This window comes from Acanthopagrus latus, chromosome 16 (assembly GCF_904848185.1).
Source record: "Acanthopagrus latus isolate v.2019 chromosome 16, fAcaLat1.1, whole genome shotgun sequence".
Taxonomy (NCBI): Eukaryota; Metazoa; Chordata; class Actinopteri; order Spariformes; family Sparidae; genus Acanthopagrus; species Acanthopagrus latus.
Window position 1 is genome coordinate 10,100,173 of NC_051054.1, and position 23,633 is coordinate 10,123,805.

Here is a 23,633-nt window from a genome sequence, read left to right on the forward strand (position 1 = left end):
GCTCACTAAAAAAGGTTGGAGGCTGCACTCGGTACATTTCAGTGCTACTCTGAACATCCTCCCACTACTTCTCTAGTTGAATGTTCGGCCAAATTGCACAAAAAAACAGTAATTTGTAATGTAAAGTTCCTGGCATGACAGCTGATGGTAAGGGGTCCTAATGGGTTCCTATCAGTCCTATTGTATTACTGTACTGTGTATTGTCTTAACTGATAAATTAAACAAAGATGTGTACATGCTACCAAACATGATATTAAATATTGCTATATCTTATGGTTATATATGTGTCAAAGTTAACAGTTCCAGTATTGTCCCAGCCCTAATGTGACTAATACACAAGTGGATCCAACTAGATCACTTACAAGAGAAAAGTATGTCTGCGGTCCAAACTTCTTGACCCTGAACGAGCTGTACTGCAGATGTATGAGAGGTGATGTCATTAATCTCTTCCTCGTACTTTCTCGAAACTAATCTACTGATCTCGAGAAGTGTTTCCACAGGATACCATAATCAAGCAAACTGACACAGAAGTGCACAATGCAACATATTTTGATTTTCTATTTAATTTTTTATTATCTTTCTTTCTTTCTTTTTTTTTTTTACATTTTTGGAGAAGGTAAAGTTTCTGCAAGTTGTATTTCCAAAGAAGTAATCACTGCATCGATGACAACATTAAAGGCATGCTGTATTTTTATACACTTTATAAAAACAACACCTAATTAAATGCATGCAATGCTTTCTAAATAAGTGCAGGGGACACTTGCATAAGTGCCTCAAACGAACACTAGTTTTGCTTTTCATTCATGTAAACACACAGAGTTATGTCCTGTGTGACCTGTCTTTGTGTTTCCATGAAATATTGCCCAATTCCTCTCCAGCATGTCCTCCGCTTGCTGCCCCTCTGTGTTAGGGGGTCACAGGTCGCTGACACTGTAAGCATGCAAAACACTCCCTACACGACACAGGGGCAAACAGGAGCGAGGGCCTGATTAGGGGAGCAGATTGCGTTACAGAACTGTGCTGAACTGCATCAGTGCGATGCAATGTGGGAATGAGAATGGAGCTTTATTGCTAAATGTGTGTTTGTTGTGCAGATAACAGAAAACACATGGACACTTCAAATATGGGAGAGACTGTAAAATGTTAATGATCACCACGTAAAAAAATCTAACAAATTAGGTACTGAGAGACTGCACACACAGTGTGCGATAAGACCGGGTGAAATAAATGCAATGAATCTGTCACGCTTTCTGAGTTATGAACAAAAGTCATGTGTTCATAAAAGCCACGTGCAGGCGTGAAATCTTGTTAAAGCAGCTGCAATGAAAATCAAATGTTCACATCTAGAATTAACACTTCTGTACACACACAAAACATAAATAATGAATATGTCAATAAAGCTAGACTGTTAGAATTTCAGACAGGGTCAGTAAACTTTATTGACATATGCACAGTTTATGTGTGAGAGTGATTTGTTATCTTGTGGACTGAAACCACAGAAAGCCCCAGTTGTGGAGTGACAGACAGGAAGACTCCAGGAGGAGAAGTAACTGCACTACCGCACTCTGACATTTATATGAGCTGTGATTAGATTAGACTGGATGATCACAGAAGAGCGAGAACTAGAAAGAAAAATAAAAGGGCACTTTACGACAAACTCGTTGTCTCCAACGGAGAGGAAAGTAACACAAATCCAGATTAGAAGCTAATTTAATGTAAATCAATCTTGTTTCCACCTTTTCAACAAATGTTGCCAAAGTGCAAACAGTTTTAGATGTAGTTCAAATATCATCACTCACTCGCTTGTATTCTGAGTCCAACAGTTCCAGAATATAGGACTAAGCAGCCAAAACTGTAACAAAAAAAGGTTACACATGCAGTTTTAAAACACTGATAAAGTGACTGATATGAGATATGTAGTGTATGAATTGAAAATAAAGAAAAGTAAGTAATTCAGTCACAAAACAGTGAGAGAAATCAAATGTTCACACGCTAGATTTAGCTCCCAAAAACGACATCTGACTGAAAAAGTCCATGCATTGACTCTACCGGGCAAAAAACTGCTACTAGGCTTAAATATATTGTAGGATGGAAAGTATACAAATCTACATTTCTGCTTAATTAACTAACAAAAACACTGTCTGGCTGGTAAATAAATGCAATGGCCCAACACAGAGAGCGATATCAGCCTTCTGCAGAAACATCTGTATCTGCATATGCTGGTTGAGGGTTAAAAAAAAAAGAAACTCCTGCTGAGTTCAAAAACATTTAAAAAACTTAACTGAGGAGAAACGCTTTGACCTCCCATTAACGCAGCATTTTCTGCCAGGGCCAACACTAGCTACCTATTTAAAGCAAAGTCTAACAGCTGTTCCAGCGCTCTCAGGTGTCAGCAGACGTCAGCGAAAACTTTATACGACTGAATGAGTACATGCGGATATTTGCAGTTGTGTGCAATGATGAACTGCCCAGGAAGGAATGCGTGCGTGTCACTATTTCACACTGATAAGAGAGAAAACATCACTACATGATGACACTTGTTCGAGTCAACACAGGGTATCTCACAGTCTGTGTGAATAAGTATGAGTCAGGCAGAACGAGGGCGAGGCAGACAGACAAAGGTTAAGAGACAGTTTTAGATAAGGAGGGAAAATGGCAGATGGATTGCGTCACACTCATTTGTTCGTCTCTTTGACAGTAAGCAGGATATGGCAAAATCCTGAGAAAATTCAATTAAACCTGGTAAAATAGTGATTTGTTTTTGATGGGATATAGTCCCAGTATTTCTTACAGGATTTGGCAAACAGTGACAAAAGTAAATGCTTTTCTTATAAAATAACTTACAAATTACGAGAAGTGTGCAGCTTTAGCAAAGACACAAGCTGAGAGCAGAACTTGAACCTGTAAAACCTGACTTTAGACTCACTCTGTTAAACAAACATTTATAAAAACGTAGCACTTCATTTACAGTCAGTAGATAGCAGAGCTGCGCGACGTGCCTGGAGAATATCACTGGTGGAGAGCTTCTGCAGAAAACGCTGAAAATGTGAGAAATGTATCTACGCACAGAGCGCACGAATGCATTAACAAGGCTTATCAGACGAGTGAGGTGAGATTTATGGTTAAAACGCTACCGCACATCCGTTCTCCACTTACACATCCCAGATGGACTGGGTTAAAGAATGTAAAGGGCCAGAAACAAGCAGAAGTCTGTGTCAAAGCAGTGCTTAGAAATCATGCAGTAAACTAAATGTGGTCAATGCAGGCCTCCAGAATAACTTCTTTCACCACCGTCCTGAAAAACAATTGAGTGTAGCCTTTCAGCGTAATGGTGACGGTGTGTTTGTTTTTGAGACAAAGACACTACTCAGCCATGAAATTGAACTGGATGGTCAGAAATTATGTATTCTGTTATTTTCTCTGATAAAGAACTCTTCACTCTTTTCTTTCCTCACCAACTCTATTTTCTCCCCCATTTATCATCAGTCACTGTCATCCCTCTTTCATGTCAACTCTACCTTTAAATATCACCCCAACCCCCATTCCTGCTGCTACATCCCCCGTTTCCTTCCCTTGCCCCTCATCCCTCATTCTACTGCCTTCCTGCCTGCATTTGCGTGTCCTTCCCACTGTCCCCTAAGAGAGGAAGAGATGACAGCCGATCGTCAACCACTCCGGTGATGATGGTCCGGGCGATTTTACCAGGCTGGACCGCCCTGATAGCTGACGACAACCCTCACAAGCACTGTCGATTCATAGACACATGAATAGCTCTTAACGTACAGCCCTTCAAACTTATGCCTGGCCGCTTGACATCCTGCTCACTCACTGCTTTCCCGTCCTAGCACAGAGCACGCACACACATGCACAGAGCTCGGTTGGCAGAGCTTGGCAGCGCTTCATCAGCCTGAGCCTTGGCATTAGCTGCCTGCTGCGGCTGAATGGAGACCTCAGTGGCTCTCTGATGAGGAAGAAACAGAACAGAGAGAGAGATGGGGAGAGAGAGAGAGAGAGAGAGAGAGAGAGAGAGAGAGAGAGAGAGAGAGAGAGAGAGAGAGAGAGAGAGAGAGAGAGAGAGAGATGGGGGCAGCATACAAAAATTGGATGGGATAAATGTGCAGTGCAAAAAGCATGCAATGATGCGGGATGAGCAAAGGAAGATGGAGAGAGACGAGGAGGAGAGGGAGAGAGGAGGGGAGTGACTCCACAGAATGCAGAGCAGGTAGCTGCCAGAGTGGATTACTGCAGCAGGAATGCAGCACTGGCAACAGGATGGAGGGAGGGAAGAGAGCAGGAGACGTAGCAGGAGGCAAAGTGATGAACGTGTACAGCAGAGGAGAGACAGAGATAGCTGCTGAATCACAGTTTGTACAGACTGTACTGTAAGTCAACGAAGAAGATATCCAATTATGTAACGTCACGGACGAAAAGACGGATATGCTGAGCTGCTTATCACATTTCACGTCAAACATTAAAAGGCACTTTCGTGTACTTTAAGATGTGAACAGAAACAGCAGAGCATTTTGAATTTAAAATGCAGCATAGATTCTGGGATGAATGAATACCCCCTGAAATGACCTTGAGTGAGACATTGTTTTCAGCACAAGTGGTTTCAACACAGCTGAACAGACAATGCCACCCACATTTAAAGAATAATATAGGCCCATGCAAATGTGCACTTTAAACGGAGAAGTGTGACATTTTGGTAAGTGTGCTTATTTGAAAAATTAGATGCCACTCTCATGGGCACATGCTAGAAAGAGCGGCGATGCCACGGCCCTTTCCGGTGCACCACCATGAGATCTTATTTCAGACAGAATAGTCAGTCGCAGCTTGACGTAAACCTGTTGAGGTACAAGACTGTTGAACTAATTTAACACTGAAACCCACGACAGACATTTTGTGAAGCTCTAAAAACTATCTCTGCTGCAGCTGTCAATATGTCCCGGCCTTGACTTGATTATAAAACCTTTCCATGCCAACGTGACCGCCATGTTGATGACATATCTTGAGCCGCACACACAAAAAATGACACTATACCAAACTGTTCTTTTTGATAGGAAGATAAGTCAGTGACATCCCTCTATACAAGAATCAAACTTCTGATCATGAGAAACCTAAATACGAGTGAGACGTGAGACTTCAGTGGCAGGACATGGATGAGAGAAGCTCCTTTTCCTGTGTTACGATAGCATTTCATGGTCTCTGTGAGTTCTGGACTATTTAGGATGAATTCAGCTCAAGCAGGATGTGAGCCAGCATCCGCAATAATAAACGTGTGTAAACGCAGCCCGGCGGAGATGCACAGAACACGCCTTGGCCACATATTGACCTTAAGCTGTTGTATGAGCAGACATCAGAGTAGACAAGCTGATACAGTGACGCATGTACTGTCTCTGCTGACTAACTTGGCCTGATAGCACCAACGCAGACACACAGCAGCTGCTTGTCCCTGAGCGCTGCGTGAATGTTTACACGTACGAACGCACTGACCCATATGTTACAGAATATATACAGTACAGTATATATGTATGTGTACCACTCCTGTGTGACTGCAGGCAACAGGGAAGGAAGTGTGGCGCCGGCATTTGTGCCCAACAGGAAACAGACTCACAAAGAGCAGAGGAGGGGCGGAAGAGAGCGAAGAGATGGAGGAGGAGGAGGAGGAGGGAGAGAGGAAGGGAGGAAAAGGTGGGCAAAGAGGATGATGATGATGAGGAGGAGGGGAAGAAGAGATGGTGGGAACTAATTGAAATTCAGAACATTATCAATACTGTGAATCGATCTTGTCTGACTGGGTGACATGATACAAGTGAGCACACAAACAGCTACACTAGGGTCTCCTTTGGTTCAAGGAAGACACGTTTTTCCTTTAAAAAGGACAGAATGAGATCTTTCAGGGACAGCAATTGTTTTTTTTCCTCTGCAAATTGGATCTTGAGCACAGAGGTGGATGGCCATTAGCGTAGCTTAGCATTATGCTAAGTTGTTGTCACGCTGCTGCTGTAAACGTGAAAACAGCTTTAGAGGAACTTGTAAGTGCATTTTTGGACTTTTTGGCCAGGCTAACCGTTTCCCCTCCTCTTTACAGCCTCTATGCTAAGCTAGGCTAATCACCTCTGGCTTCACCTCCATACTTATGGTATCAGTTTTCTTCAGTTCCTCACTCTCAGAGGGAACATTTTGTTTAATCATTCCTTTAAGTAACATAAAAAACAAATGTCTGGAGTAAAATAAATACATTTCATAATGCATAAAAAACAATATGAGGGTAATATGTAAACATTTTAAAAATGTCTTATTGCTGGATTTAAGGCTTAGGGATACTTTAATTAAGTTTGGTCAACCACAAATATGCGCAGTAACAGGAGAGAGCAGAAATGCATCAACATTATTCAAACTGCGCTGAGGCACAACTTACATTTTAGATGCATCAGTCTGTCTGTCTGTTGCCTGTTAATCTCCTCTTCCCAAAGTCTCCATTCTGTGGTTGAGAAACACACAAGCAAGGCATGAGGTTAGTAAAAAGCCTCACTGGTCATCATAATATCAAGACACACACTAATGCCATCTTTCACCATTGTTATGCTTGGCAATTGGCAAGACCTCGAGCCTGTGGCCGGGCTGACAATGCCCTCACTGTGGGGGAGAATGCTCACAGTCAAGCTAACGGGCTAAGAATGAGCTAACTGCTCAGATATGAGATGCATTCGGAGGCATTGCAATAGACTCATGCATGAGCAGACAAGCAGCGCTTGGCCACGACAACAGAAGGCCCTATTCAGTTCTTCTGGGGAGGCACTGGTACACACACAAACACACACGCACCATTATCATAATCATCATCATCTTAGAGGCTCTCATCTGCTTCAAAACATGTGCGTGGTCAAACGCACACAAACGAACACACACGCACACACACACACACACACACACACAGAAAACAACCCAGACTTGGAGCATTCCACTACAGTAGCATTCCATATGTTTGGTTAAGCACAGAGAATCCAGATTTAAGACTGGTGTCTGGACTGAATTTAAAGGATGGGAGAGGGAAGTAGAGGGGAGGGGGATAAATGAGGAGGAGGAGGAGGATGGGGGGCTGAAGGAGAAAGAGAACATTCCTGTGAACAGTAAGCAGCAACAGGACACCCTTGTACAAAAGGACGTATATTAAAGAATGAACCACTGAGCTCATGTTTTAGCCCAAAAAGTCCAAGATGAGCTCAGAATGAAGAACATTTTAACAATCTGCAGTTTCATAAGAACTAAGCTATCTGCTGATGATGAGGACCAGGAGGATGCTTAAAAGCCAAAGAACAAGCAAGTAAGTAGGCGGTTGAGGTTGAGTTGAAACTGTTTTGACACCTGTGCATGAAGAATTACTGTACGGAGAAGAAAACAGAGAAGACAAACTGGCATACAAACACTTAGTGCTGCAACTAACGATTGTATTCATTATACACTGATCGCCGACTTAATTGCCTCAAAAAATTTAAAATCTAAACTCAGTATCTGAGTCAATAAGCATGCAGCCTGCAAGCTGTCAACATGTAACTATAGATGTCTGTGTCATGTGTTTTCCTCCTCTTCAGCCTTCCAATCAGGTGATGTCTTCAAAGATCTTAAACTCACCACAAAAAGATCAAGACAACATGCATATCATCTTATTTGAGGATGGGATGACTTGATTTGAGGCCTAAAAATTGTGTTAAAGATAGATGATCATCTGATTGTTGACCAATTGTTTCAACTTGAACTGAGCACAAACTAATAAAGTTTACATTTCATAGTCATCTGTAACAGTTTAGGGAGAGCGTTCTTTCATGCCGGTGAGAGAGTGAAGGCAGGTGAAGTGCTCAGAGACACTTTGATTGTGTAAGTAGCAACTGATGGACAGAAAGAATCGGTCTTTCAGTTGCTCCTGCCACTCTCAGCTCCCGTCTGTCACACCTTCCGTTTGATCCTACACATCTTTTCTTCACAGGAAGCAGACATGCCCTGCTCCCCTGCTCTCAGCGCCGTCATGTTAAATTCACGAAGGCAGCGGCGTGACACCAGCACACGGATTTCTGCTGAATCATCTGACGTTCTCACGCTACACAACAGCGCTTCTTCTGCACTGCACTAAACCAAATGTGCGATTCTGGCAGCTGTTTTTCATGCACTGTGTGATCGATAAACCCTCAAGTTTAATTAAAATATAAGACTTTATAAATGAGATTCGACACATTCTTAGCGATCCAGAAGACGCCAATTACCCTGGTGACCAGCGACCACATGTTTGTCTGTGTTTGTATGTTTTTCTGGCGCGCGCGCGTGTGTGTGTGTGTGCGTGCGTGTGTAGGGGGGCTATTCATTCAGACAGTTATCCAACCCGTAACCGAACGAAACAGAAAACAGCTGTCTCCTTCTCATCCCTCGCTCCCACTCACGCACACAGCATGTCAGGTCGGGGAGGATTCATTACGTTACTCAGCAGAATAAACTGGAAAAGTCTGAGGTGGCTTTTCCTTAAAAGGTTTTTATCTGTCTCTGAAAAGACAGTTGTCAGCTTAGTAAAGATATACGATACTGTCATACTCTCCCACCCAAATATCTTTTTAAGGCTGAATTTTAACTCCAATACAAAATGCTTCTGGTATTTGTGATTTGTAAACAGATGCTTATAAGAAGCCATTACCCTTTAATCATTTCAGATGGCAGATATAAATTTAAATCAGGTATCAGTGCATCCCTTTGCTCAAAGTAAAACACATGAACTTTTTTATGCTTTAGCCTGTAGATTCAATAAATTGGTATTCTGTGAAGAGCAACTTAAGACCAAATCCAATCCAAAAATATCCTTTGTGTCCCGTCCCTTTCCACAACAAACACTTCAGTATGCTTTGCATTGTACAGAATGAGGAAGTCTGCTGTTCCTGTACAATCTGCGTTGATATGGAATGCGATTATCTGTCAGAACAAGTCTGCACTGAAATGCCCGTTTGCATATTTATCAATTTGGAATATTTGGCACTTCTTGTTCTCACCCGCAATGCAAGTCCAGTCAGCGTGCTTATATCACATAGCAACAAGATATTCCTTGCCTGAAAGTACAAACTCTGATGTGTCAAACTGAGCAGAAAGTCCTGTCCCCCCTTTGTCAGGCTATATAAGCATTTGATTGTGCAACTTTTACCTCTGAGTATGTATCACGCACATCATAGAAGGCTGTTGATAAGTTATCAGGCTATGCTTTTAGGCTTACACTTTGCAAACACATAGAGCGCATGTGAGGCCATGCATGAGTCCACTTTGGCAAAGATCAGCCTAACATTGATCTGACCGGTACCAACAGCATGGCAAAACTATTTCTAATTGCATGGGAAAGGTAAAGATGCTGGTTTAAATTTCAAAGAACAGTTCAACCCAAACATCTAAATTAGATTATAATCCAGTCATCCCCATGCTGATGCAGTCAGGTGAGGTTTCGTGGTCCACAAAACATTTACGGACCTTCATAGCAAAACAGTGTTTCAGCTTTTGCCACTACTGAAGTGGAAAGGCTTATATTACATAGTATAAAAAAACAACAGGAACAAAATAAATCCCATATGGCTCCAGTCATCTCTTTCAGCATAATCCAAGTCTCCAGAAGCCAATCGCAAATTGATTTGAATAGATGTTATTTACACCCCTTTTAAAGCCAAAATCTTCCCTGTAGCTGCTGAGCGAAACACATTAGCGTGCACACCATCTGGATTGAGGGCAAGAGCTCAACTGCTTGTCAAGTGTGTAAACAACATCTTATCAAATCAATTTGGGATGTGGGGGACTGTAAAGACTTGGATGCTGGTTTTTCTGGTGGTTTTTTTTGGTGTTACTTCAATTGTTTCAGAGAATGCTGCAACATTGCTTTCCTGGGGAACTTGATAGATAATGACTGACTTTTCCTTTTTCGGTTAACTGATCCTTTAATGATTTTAACACACATTTTGAGATGTTGACCATACGAAGCTAAACGGTAAAAATCTCAAAATACAGAATATCACATTTAAATGGCACCTAAAATGATACATTCGTCAACACTTTCAAGGAGGAGAAACTGTGTCTGAATCGCACATTCTGGATGCATTTAAATGCAGCGTGGAAAAGAGGGTGTCAAAAGAAAAAGGGGCAGAGGAACCATGTCGGGTAAAACAAGAGAGGAAACGAGAGAGAATGAAAGAAGGGGGAAGAGAGAGATCATGTTCAATTTCCTCCACTGGAGAATGTTTCAAGGCCCTGAAACTCCATCCTGGGCTCCACCGGCCAGGCGGGCCTCGTTTGCATGGGAGTCCATTTCCTGTGTGTGATTAGCAGAAGGGAGAGTGTGTGTGTGTGTGTGTGTATGGATGTGTGTGTGTGTGCACGCGCACACTGGGGGTTGCAGTTCAGAGAGGTCTGGGGTTGTTTTGTCTGCTCGGGGAGGAAAGGAATGCCCAAATCAAACACAGTGAACAGGATGCCTAGAGAGAGAGAGAGAGAGAGAGAGAGAAGGACAAGGGAAAGAGAGGGGAGCAGATACACAGTGAGGAGAAAGATGGGGCGAGACAGGAAGCAGGGATCCAGACAGAGGGAGCTAACAAAAGCAAGGAGGAGGGAACACCAGAGAAGAATAGAGGAAGAGATCAATTTTTCACTCGCTGCCACCGAAGCCTAAGCGCAGCATTCCTCCTGCTGCTATTTGCATTCCAGCTTAGCGTCAAGGTGGGGTAAGAATTTGTCTACAAGCTGATGAGCTGTCAGATGGAAAACCATCCACCCCTTTGACTTCACTGTGAACCTGCAGAACCTGTCTTAATATCTAATGACTTGAAGCGTTCAGCCCTCCCTGTTCCTTCAAACAACAGCTGAGGAATTCACACACACACACGCACACACACGCTTAGCGCTGACAGCACAGATTAGTGTCGACTATTTTTCATTCACACAACAACAGTAATATGACAACTTGCAATGTCATGGAGCACCTCTGTTGCCTAATCACTCAAGTATAAAAGGAACCTCCTGGGGTGTAAACTAGGCAAAATGTAAGGAGTCTTTAAAAGGTCAAATCCATTCTTTAATGAAACAAGACTCAGCCTGCCTGCAAAAAGGGAACTCTGACAAATGTGATTTCAGAGCATTTTACATTCTCACTCAACTAATAAGGAGTCTGTGATTTCAATTATGATGGTATGACAGAGTTGTAGACAACATTTTCTTGGCGTTATTGATTAATATGACACACCACTTGGTCGGTATAATGTCTACAAGTGGTGAAACGTGCTTATCACAATTCCCCTCAGAATTCTAAGCCCAAGTTGGTGTCTCCAGATTGATGCTTTGTCTAACAGACGTATGTCATAAAAAATCAGTTTCACATTTTAAAATAAATTCTTACATGCTGCACCTTTATTAAAGACAGGATCACGTTTTCTGTAACTTTGGGGGCTTTGTGGAGCTGGGTGTGGAGGTCACACATACAAAGTAGATGCTGGATGGAAAAAAGGGGGGTCATAATTTATAGATCATAAGACCTGAGGACTTTATATCATGATTGAATTTGAAGGTGCCCACAATATACTTTTAGACAAAGGAAACTACAGCATCTATTGTCCTCTTACTTCTGTTTCCAAACTTCACATAACCTCATTGACTAGTGGATCCATGCACTGTGATCAAACCAAGAGAGTCATTTAGCAAACTAGATTGCTGCATTGACTGGACATATCACTTCAAAAGTCTCTTCCTGCCATGCGTCTCTTTCCTGCAATGCAAGTTGCAAATTCATGAGCTTTTCATGGTAGGACAACCATCTCAGAAAATATCATGGTTTCACTATATGACGATATAACATAAATGTTATGATTATTGATGTGATCATTATTATTCTTAGTTAGAATTATCCAACAATTTTTTATGGGGGCTCGATTCCCAACTCTTACCCTTTATGCCTACAAATAAAGGGTGCAGGTTTTAAAATGGCATCTAGACCTTAACAATGAGAATAACATTAAGTTACCTGATCAAAACTTTCTGAGGGGGGTAGAGTTGTGTCAGGGCGAATCACACTCACGACCCTGGTATTTCTAAAAACCTGGTTACGGCCCTGTAAACACAGTACACACCTATTAAAATAACAAGAAACACATAACTTTCTTATTTCCCGGCAGTTTAAAAGTTCAGTTTCCAAATACTTCCTTGTGTTGTGCGCGCAAGCCGGACCCTGCCCATGCAGCAGCAAGCCATTCCTTGACTGGCAGAGCAGAATTGATAGGCCGCTATTGTTTCCTTTTAAGGTCAATTGTGTCTCAAACGCTTGGCATGGCTGGGAGTGCAGATGCAGCTGGCTGGCATGGGAGATAAAGCGCTAATTTAACCGCATTCTTTCTGTGCAGTCCACACCTAGAGAGAGAAAGAGGAAAGGGGGCCGTAATAGAGATGGAATGAGAGAGAGAGAGGCTGAGAGCGTTTAAGACAACAGGAGGTTGAAATAGGAAAGTTTTTTTTGAGGTTTAGACGGAGAGAGGGGGGAAAAATGTATGACTAGAGGGTGAAAACAAGGAGGTAAAAACTACAGCGAGTTTGTCCAAGTGGGTGGGCGGGAGTCAATCTTTACCGCGGGCATCAAGCGCTGCTGTACCCTTGTTTGCCCCGGCAGTCAAAACACATCACCGCATGTGGTGGGCCTGTTTGTCAAGGCCACAAGAGGAGGGTTAACACATATACATGCATATCTACCCACATAGTAACCTGTAGAAAACCGTGTCAATCATCGCCCTCAAGTTTGTTCCTCAGCCAAATTGGCCTGAGCGGCATGCCGCACCGTGAATAAAGGCATCAGCTACATGTCTAAAATGTTTAAATGTTCTGCTGAGGAGGGAAGGAGGGGGGCCCGGATGGCCAAGACTGGCTTAGTTTCACAAATAAACCCAGACGCTGGGAGAAAAAGAGGGAGCCCGGCTGAAGGTTGGATCATAAAATATGCCTGGTATTCCACAATGTTCCACAGTGCACAAATGAGCCACTCAGGAGGGTTATGGGATTCCTGTGAGGCTCCTGTGTCCACATGCACGCACATATAGGCCCACACAAACACACAACTCAACCGTGGGCGAGTTGGACGTTCGATGCTACGACACTTTAAAATGTGCCGTTCGATGATGAGCGCACATCGACCGACAAAGCGATCACAACAGAAAAAGAAAGTGTCGGACGAATAGGTGAATGATGACATTTTGGTTAAATGGCGTCTTTGTTATCCAAATGTTAGTTGACTTTCAGTGACGCACAGAGAGAGGGGGAGAAAAGAAGTGCAGGGCAGATGAAGGGACCACCAGAGGGGAGCCGATGACTCGCTCAGAGTCTGAGTCGCTGTGTGTGTTTCTCTGCTTCAGCCTAGTACAGTAGGCATGCTATCTGCGTAGTGATCCAGTGTATTAAGGTCAACACAGAGATGTTCCAGTGACTCAGACTATTTCAAACTGAGGTGAAGTAGAGAGACGATTAGTCAGTTATTCAATAAATTGAGCAAAACAGGATCTTAAATGTGCTTTTCTTTGGTCTCGCATTGCAATAAACTTCAGGGACTTGGACCGTTAGTGCGACAAAACAAGACGTTGTCGCCTGGGACTTTTGGAAACTGGGTCAAACATTTTCAACATTTTTTCATGCTTAATAAACCAAAATGATTAATTGATTGAGAAAAATAATTAGCAGATTAATGAAAAATGAGTTAGTTGCAGCCAAAATTTGAAGAAATCACCTCAGGTTTTGGGAAGCTGAGGCCATTTTCAAGTCAGTTGACAAGTTAATCAAGTAAAACAGTCACTAGTGGGGCATCCTTGCTGCCTTTGTTGCATGTCACGCTCCCTTCTCTCTTTCCCTGTTTCCTGTATGTTTCTTTACTACAGTTCTATCACGATTGCAAAAAATCTCTGCCATGAAAGGGTTTGTACAAGCTGCACTTTTATGGCCTCGCCATGGCTCGCATTGTGCTGCTTCACTTCCCCTGGTTGGGACAGCTAGCACGACAAGGAGCTCAAAAAGCAATCCTGGCATTTAGGGGAAAACCAGCCAACCCAGCCCTCAGCTGCCCTTTACAAAAGGCAGCAGTGTGGAGATCTCATCCAAAATAAAACCAAAGCAGAAAAGAGGGGGCGAAAAAGGGTACAGAAGAGGGGAAGGAGAGGCTGAAAATAGCCTAGCAGTCGGGGTCTGCATGCATCAGCACCACAATGATGAACACTCCTAAAACCAGACTCGCTAATACATGGATGGATGGGCTAACAGAGGGAAGGATGTATGTGGGGAAGAAGAAAAACATCTTACCACGAGGGTAGGTGAAAAACAAAAGACAAACAGAAAATGAGGCAGTGAGATAAAGTTCACAGACATGAAAAGTGTCTACAGAGTGAATAAGAACTGAAAAATGAAGTTAACATAGGCGCCAAAACAGGCGAGAACGAGAGGAAGAAAAGAGTGGGAAGTGAGCAATCTCCAGGCCGCCACAGCGTCTCGGCATTCCTCTCCCTGAGAACATGTGTATTTTCTGATCACAAGAAAAATAATCTGCAGGAGGAATTTTATTTTGAGAGCCACCCTGTAGATCCAAGGATTAGAGCAGGTCAGACAGGAGTGTGTGAGAGTGTGTGGACGACGTGAGAGCGTGCATAGCCCTCATACAGTTAAGGTGGAGGGACCAGAGCTTCGCTTGATGGATCACTTGCAAAGGAAGAACATGTGAAAATGAAAACCGCCCGACTGTTTGAGTTACATATGATCACTGGCCAACAAACATCTACACCCACACAGCTACACTGTACATCGACAAAGTCAATTCAAGGATGTTGACACAAGCATCACTAATCCAAAGTCCAACTTTCCTTTTCCTCAACGTCTGTCAAGTCTGCTCATGAATTATTTCACCAACACCTCCTGTTGAGGAGAGGATATCATAAAACGTGTACAAATAGGTGACACATTAAAGGAAAAAACAACATAGAGTGTCTAAGTAAGACGTTGGGCCGCCTCAGGCAGCCACGACAAATTCACTGCTGCAAGTCTATGCCACTCTAACTTGGGGGATGAGCAGCACTCTCAAGATTTGCCCTCGTTTGGTGTTTTGATGGAGAATTCTGTTTAAGTCATTGTTCCAAAGCCTCCCGGAGGTTTTCAGCTGGGTTGTCACTATTTTCATCAAACCCTTCATTCTTTGAGCCTCCGCATTATTTGCTCTGCACTCACTTATTTTGGGTTTTTCCTTTCATTCGTCAGATTCGAGGTGGTTCCCTAATCCACATTTTTTTTGCGAGATCAAAACATAGGAGACATCAGACGCATGAAAGCGCAGGAGAAAGAGACAGCAGGAGCATTTGATGTCGTCTCTCCGGCCCTCACCCAGAAACAGAAGCACCAGAGTCGGGACAGTAGGCACCCACCAACGCATTTGATGTTTCTAATTGCTGGCTGTTTCATTAGTTTAGTGTCATTTGGATTTGAGACACAATAAAAGCCAACAATAAATAATAAAACAATGATGTTTCAGAGTTAAAGCTGTACAGTATTTCTCCAACTGGGCCCTCAGCACAGGCTTGAGACCTCACCATGAACCTGAACTCCGCTGAGTACTGGACTGGTACCGCCACCGTGAACTCCTGCCAACCGCTGTCACGTCAGTCAGTAGCCGTCCGACTGCAAATAACAGGCTAAGACATCATAAATTCTAGGGGGAAGAAGCAGTAACTATAATGCTACGGAAGAGAGGTTGAAAGAGACATATTACAGCTCTCAGCATATAAACACACATTACACTGTAACGATGCTACCCAAGACACACAAACCCTGCTGCTGGGTGAAGGACTTTGGTTCAACATTTAGCCTTTTAAGGATATTATTATTGAGGTGATTCTTTTTTTTTTTTTTTAGCTTTAGCTCTGTCGAAGCTTGGTATGTGTAATCTGTGCCATCTTCCACTACCGGCATCACGAGACTGATAGGAAGTAGAGCGTGATGTTCACCTTTCCTCTCCTCCCTTGATCGCTGTCCATCTGGCCGCTCGGCCAGATCTCCAGGAAGAAGAATGCATCTCGAACCAGACTGGAATGGCTCCTGAAATATGCCAAATATGCCCCTGAACCCCCCTCCTTTCCTGAAGACGTAGGTCTGCTCGCTGCTAGCCCACCCTCCTTTCCTTCTGGTCCCCCAACCCACAGCATTCCAGCGCTGTACGCAGCCCCGAACGCACGCATACTTACAATCGCAGATGACCCACTCACACAGAAAAAACAGTTAAGGACATTAATAACACAAGTTTCCACCCAGCTGACCCAGACATGCCTTTTAAGGGTAAGCGGTTCGGATTTCTCTTTTCATTAACTTCCAAAAATACCCCTGGACCAGGCGGGACAAGGGGGAGTGACGGGAATAGGGGGTGTGGAGGGGGGGAGAGGTGGGTCGAAAAAGAGAGGGAGAGAGTGAGTGAGACAAGATAACAATCAGAAGGAGCGAGGGAAAATATCGGCCTGTTGACGAGAACACCTAAAAAAATAAAAGTGTTGCTGAGGAATTTACAAGAAATGTCCTAACTTTAGTTCTCCTCAGTTAAAATGTCTCCGTCCCTTTCACGCCTCCCTCCCTCCCTCCACCTTGCTGAGCCTCCTACATGCTTTTGAAGTCTGTTTCCTTTGCACTTCTTTCCCTTCTTTCCTTCCCGGATCGACGAGGTAGACACACACATTTTTTTTGCGGGAGCCTGTACAGTGTAGGAACAAAACAGGCGCACAGGGAAGCTTCTGTAAAACAACTTATTGGAGGCTGAAAGGTCCAACAGAAACCTAAGCCCCACGCAGGAACCAGTTGGAAAAAAAAATGAAAACCAAAAGGGGAAACTTGTGTTTCAGGTCAACCTGACAGCATGTAAAACACAAACACAGTAGCAGAGTGACCCGCATTATGAGTCAACGTGGTCCAAACTCCAGCCATGTGGGGCAGCCAGCCTGGGCAGGCCGCTGATTAAACATTAGAGGACTTATCACCTGCAGCTATCGGGGTATATCCAACAGCCACCGATACATTCTTGGCATTCTTAGTTTTGCTAAATCAACTCGCGCTCAGCACGGAGAGCAGTGGGTTTGAGAGCAACAGACCACTTGATAGAAGGACAAGAAGTCAGTGTCAACAATGTTTACCCTGTGTTAAGCTGCAATTTGGCTGCACTAACAAAAAATGAGGATACTGTTCGCAACAGCAAGAGGTGATGGGAACCCTTCAAGTTTAAACTACCTGACTCAAAGTGTGCTTAAGATTTGGGGTCGTGACAAAATTGGGAAAATGTCGATTAGTTGTTCTCAATGTCCAAAATGCCATTCTTCTTTTTTCCACAACACAAAGATACTTTACTTTGGTCCTTTTCACGTAGAGGAGTAAATAAACCAGAAAATACTCACATTTCAAAGCTGGAAACAGCAAATTTTGAGGTCTATTGAGTTTCAAGATCACCTTAGGAAGTGACAGCAGGGGCTAAGCTTGAAAAGACAAACCCCAAATAATACAATACATTCTATTACAGCATCTACATCAAACGCTAACCATGTCTGTCTCTGTTCCCGTGTGATAAGGAAATGGTGGAGAGCTGGGGAGCCAAAATGAAGACCAGATGATGAGTTTTTTTCCCCCCTCTTCAGTTACCAAAGCTTAAGAACCATCACATGGTCAACAGCAGGGCAGCTGCCTGGTTCTGAGGGCTGCAGGGGAGCGACGTTCATAAATTCAAATTCCTGAAATATGGCACTAGCAAGCTGTTTGGAAGTCTGGTACAAGTCTGCATTACAGCCGATAGATAACAGTGGTGAAGGAGCATTGAAGACATGTGTTCTGAGCCACACTGTTCAGCATCTGAGCTGGTTTTATCATTTGCTATCACTTCTAAGTTCTCTGCTCACATACAAGGGATGGACAACATACTGGCGTCATATCATTACTGTGATATGAGACTATAGCTCAGTTTAACAATATTGTTACATTGTGATATGGCATTAGTGGTGTCTCCTCCTAGTTTAAAAGCTGCATTATAGTAAACTTACCATACTTGCCATTGTGATCCAAGTCGTGATATCCACATTATAGATGGCTCCAAATCAAAAATCTCATTGTGTTAATATTTTAGAATCAGTATACCAAAAACATTGTCACAATTTTGTCACAGTACTGGTATTGAGGTGATGTGATATTTGATTTTGTCACCATGTCCTAGCATTGAGCTGCATTATGTGCTTTTGAGGAGATTTCAAAATATGTTTACATAAATATATTGTATATCGCAATATAGCCTAAAAATCCTGTGCTGGTGTTGACATGATTCAGGAGTTGGTTAGCGTTTGGTCATTGGTTATTGGTTTCCTTTGACTACTGATCAGCATTTTTGTTTGAAATGCCCATCAAATCAAATCGATTTGCTTTATATAGCCCAAAACCACAATCAGATTGACTCAATGGGCTTTACAATCTGTACAGTAAACCCTATGACATTGCATAATAAGGTAAATTTAGCAGCTGAAAGGTCATATATATGCTGTTATCTTATCCTCTTGACATAGTCGACCTCCGGCTACATATAAAGCAAAGGGATTTACAAAACACGATTAGGAATGTACAATAATAGCTCCCCACTGAGCTGTCAGGATTTGCCCATAATGACGAGGGGAAATGCAACATCCAGCTGCCAAAGTCGCTAAGCTGAATGGCTTGCCGGCTTGACACACATAAAAGAATATAAGGAAATGGAAATGTGTCATTCAGGGTACAGCGCGGCACAAAGGGGGCGGAGGCCAGAGTTAAGTTTCAGTAAATGTTTCACACGTTCTCCTGCGGACTTGATGATTCATTCGTATCAGTATCTAGGAGCCTCAGATTTTGGCTCCGACCAAACATTTGTGCCAAAGTCGATCACTTAACAACAGCCTCATTTGCCAAAAACATTCCAATTTCATAACCAGCTGCTCATGTAACAGTCTCGATAACTCCCCAGTGAGTCAATAAAATCTTTTTACAGGTCAGTGAATACCAGAGATGTCACTTTAGCGGACTGGTGAGCGAAGACTCGCGGTGACAAAGCCTCGCCATGACGCTGAACACTGGACTGGAAAATAATTAATGAGCAAAGAATGATGACTTATGGTCACAATGAATTGTGCAATAATGTGATGAAACACCTTACTTGTCACTTGTCAGGCATCTGATTCATAATACCGCTGTCTGGTTGTCTTCCACCTATCAACAACTTCTGAGCAGATTTGCAAGCAGAAGATGAATTTAATCAATATGAAACAACATACATGTATTTTATCCATATTGCCCAATCCTAATGCCACATCATATGCTATGTTATGGCCTCTCCGAGCAACCACAGCACAGAAAGCCCACCAGAGCGGCTGGTAATGAGGAGTCCGTTTGGCACGCTTTGGAGGGCTAATGAGGAGGGGGATTCATTCACACACACGCAGAAGAAGTTGCGTGAACAGAATCCGTTCTTTCTTTTGCCGGGGAATTCTTGAAGAGTGAGCGCACATATCTGTTGCTCGGTGTGTCAGTGTACGTGTTAATGAGAGCCCAGAGCGAGGCGTGTGAACGCTTAGAGCTGGGATGTACTTCTCTCCACTACTCGCTGAGTGATTGACACCCTCAGTCTCTAGTATCCGATGACAGATCGACATGGCTGGGAACAGCGTCGAGGAAAAGTGCTCTGGCGCAGAGACATACACGATCACACACAGACACACACACATACACACACACACCGACCCCAAGAATACACACAAAGTTCAAGTAGTTTGAACTCCAGCTGAAATCACAGAGCCCTTCCCTGTCACTGGCCCTCCACTGATAAAGAAAGCTGGCAGGGAATAGAGGAATGGGAAGAGAGGGAAGAAGGGAAAATAAATGTGTGTTCAATAGAAGAGAGAGACCAAATAGACCAATTTTGGATCTGGAAGGAGGTGTTTAGAGGTTTTGCTTGAAAAATCTTAATTTTCTCTCGAGTGCAACTGATTTTTCGACCAATCTGTTAAACTCTTACCACCTCCAACAAACAGACCTTTCGGAAAACACACGATCACGGTGGCATTAAGCCATCCTCCTGCAAGTCATCCCATACACAGACAGCAACTCCAGCTGGCCTGCGTACTGTCAACAGCAGCCTCTGTCCTGGATACCGAGCCCATTATTGCATTATCACAAAACACACACACACAGACACACACACTCACAAAAGGATATACAGTCACAGGCTGTGTGTGTGGGCTTTAATACGAGCCTAGAAGAGACCATGAATCATCTGTACTATTTTAAAGAGGCCCGAGTCTGCCACTAATAATAACCAACACCAACACCATCCGGTCCAAAATTCTATCCGAGCTATCCATTACAGTTCATTACGATGTGCAGGCTACGCTGCAGAGGGCACCCGCCACTCACTTTTCCAATTATTACTTTATTGGGTGTTTCAGTCATATTTCAGGCAAAATGTCAAACATTTGCTGCTTGGCTTGACCTGTCTTGTGAAGTTTGATAATAACGCCGCTTGGTGACCGAAATTATACAGGACTTTCCAACTAAGCATCAACAATATCCTTTCTCTTTTGCATCCACTTGCAGCACATGACGTCAGCGTCCGTGTAATTCCACACTGATGTGACGCTCCGACACCAACAGCAGGGGCCCTGTGCATAAACCTTGATGTGCCGAGTGGCAGTAATACTACCACCGACAGGCTGGGCTTGACATTCCCAGCGGTTTGATTCTCCCAGGCAGAAAACCTCAATATTTTAATTTAATCCCCAGAGCAGTCATTTAGCCACTCCGTAATCCCCAGGTCCAGTGCTTAGTCTGATAATTACCCTTATTGGACACCCATAATGATTAGTTTTTGGTTTCACCCAAAGCAGTGCAGGCAGTTTCATAGGGCGGTCGCGGGGTTCTGCGGAGTGGAAAACCAATCATGCGTGGTATAGCCCAGGTCGTAAAAGAGAAGGGAGAGGGGTATGATTATTACTTTGCATGGCAGGCGACAACTCCGGGACAGGACACGGTGCAAACTCTGTGTGACGTTCACTTTTAAAAGATCACCAAACAAGTAAGTGATGGTGATGGCACTCCCACTGTGTCAACATTAACAACCATCATTGCGCTGAGCAGTCGTGTTCACTTACTGGGATGAATGTCGGGAGGAGGGCATCCGTCCTCTGGGAACTCTCCCTCCTGAGAGCCAATCCGACCGACCCCAACTCGGAGCACAGTTTCTCTAAGACTGTAAATGCATGGATCAAGAAGCCGTGAGGGAAAATTTAGACATCTCACTCTTCACTTTGCTGCTACTCTCATTTAATTTTCCCTTTGCATTTCTCCCAACATTTCCAAACTGACAGCACAAAGTGCAGACATTCCCTCCACATGCGGTGCGATAATCCCCCTCAAAATACCGTAGGAAAACCCTTTTTCACACGTCTGCATGATGAGCCGCTATTGCAAGTGTCCGTGCACGAATCCAGGAGGAAAGCGGCTTCCCAGCAGCACGAGCTGGTAGCTCAGCTGGTGTAATCTACAGCTGGCTGGGAGGGCGAGCCTTACTGGAAAGTCATCAGTGATTTTTTTTTTTTGTCTCCTTCATGTCTGAAACAGGTCAAGGCAGGTCCCCTCCATCTCCTTCCCTCCCCACGCTGCTCTTTACGAGCCCCACCTGGCAGATCAGTATTCCACCACTACAACTACCTTTTCTGCTGTTGACACACACACACACACACACACTCCTCTATTACCATTCGGGTGAGGCAGCACAGGGCACATACTGTTCACACTTAGGGTTTCATACATGCATGCGTTGCCAGCGCCGCACAACACATTCCACCTCATGTGAACGAAAACAAACACACTCTCAGACTGAACAAACATGTCTTGACGTACCGTTTGTTGATTTGACAAGCGATCACCGAAGCAGGGCTGTAACTTCTAAATGTCTTAGTCATTGTTTGATTGATCATCAGCTTTGATTGATAAAGTCTAACATAACTGCTAGGAAGTGGTGAAGAATAGCCCTCACAGATTCCTAAAGCTGCAGGTGATATCTTCAAATCGCCTTTTTTTGTCTTAAACACCCAAGATATTCATAAACAAACAAAAGCGTCATATCGATTACCAACTTTCAGCAGTTTGGGCTCCAGGGTGCGACTATTTTGGCCACACATGCACCCAAAAAATCTGCGCCTGCAATGTGGCACTTATCTTTCAGACATTGGGGATATAGTAATTTATTCACCTTCTCTCACCATTATTCCAGTTGACATTTATTCATATCATGTGTTAATAAATCTATGTTTTGGTATAGTGTTGGTGCTTTTAAAAGTTAGCCGCACATCAGGGCAACTAGTGTAAAAAGTTAGTCTGGAGCCCTGCCATTAGTTTTCTAAGGAGCATCCAGCTCTAAGCTCTGAGGCTAATTCAGCTCTGTGTGGTTACACTGTGGTTCTCTGTCTCAAACTGACTCAACACACAACATGTGCACTCAAACTCATATCATTACAGATTCTGAAAACGCAGGTGATTGAAATAGTCCATTTCTGGGTTAATGCAACATCCTTACGGTGACTTTTGTGCCCAGTTGGGATTTTACAGTGCTCAAAGTGTGATTAAACTAAGCCCAGCATTTATTTAAGCCAGATAATGTAACAGCGTGCACTGGAGTCCAACCAGTACCCTGATGCCGATACTGGTATTAGATTAAGTAAAAGATTCTGAGAGATATATCTGCCGATATACACACATTTTATTTACAGTGATCCCTCAAATGCGGTAATCAAAAGCAGGCAGGATATTTTTATGGTTTAACAATCGCACAGACACACAGACGTTATTGCACCTTCACTGGGAATTTACTGATTCCGGAAGTACCCTAAGAATCTTGTCCTGCGTCATAATCTCTTGGAAAAACATTTGAGTGATTGGCCGATACTGGCTGAATAATATCTGTCAGCCGATTGGTGGGTCGGGCTCTGGCACATCTAACATACCTACATGCATCCTAACTACTGGACATCATACTGAACGATGTGTGTGTGGGTTACCACAGTGTTCCTGCTTAAGGAGGAGAGCTCCTGAGGCTGGCACCAGATGTCAACAAAAGAAAGTGAAACATGTTTGGATGCAAAAACACCCACAGATAAATTCAGGGGAATCACAGCACACAAGTTCTTATTCCTCACCGGCTGCCATTCAAACACAGACTAGGCCTCATGCAGGGGAGGAGAACAAGTAAAGGGCACTGACATTGTTTTAATGTGTTTTTTTTCCTTTTCTTTTTTCCACCAATCCCCACAGTCTTGGGCTCCGCTGTAATTACAGCAGCAGCCTGGTGTTATTAAAGTGCGTACATACATGTAACCACTGAAAGTAACTGTTCAACCTGTACGACAGTAAGGGTGTGAATTCTCTCTGCGGCGCCACTGTGACAACCACCTGAGAAGTTTTTTTTTTTCGCCGCAGTCCTGGATGCTACATTTTGTCTACAAAACGAGCAGAACAGGAGGAGGAGGAGGAGGAGGAGGAGGACGGCGAAGAACAAGGAGGAGGAGGGTTGA

The 23,633-nt window shown here is 43.5% G+C and overlaps 1 protein-coding gene across 3 annotated transcripts in view; it reads right to left on the reverse strand.

The window, feature by feature from the left end:
• luzp1 (leucine zipper protein 1) overlaps positions 1 to 23,633 on the reverse strand; it is a 49,108-nt gene that overhangs the window by 25,201 nt on the left and 274 nt on the right. Inside the window, exons 2-3 of one of the 3 annotated variants that reach the window (XM_037125169.1) lie at positions 6,422 to 6,484; positions 1,800 to 1,852 (exon numbers count right to left, since the gene is read on the reverse strand). The exons of 1 other annotated variant lie outside the window; for it this stretch is intronic. The gene's annotated coding sequence lies outside the window, so the exon portion shown is untranslated. The remainder of the gene's footprint in view (positions 1 to 1,799; positions 1,853 to 6,421; positions 6,485 to 23,633) is intronic. One more of the 3 variants, XM_037125168.1, reaches the window with a different exon arrangement.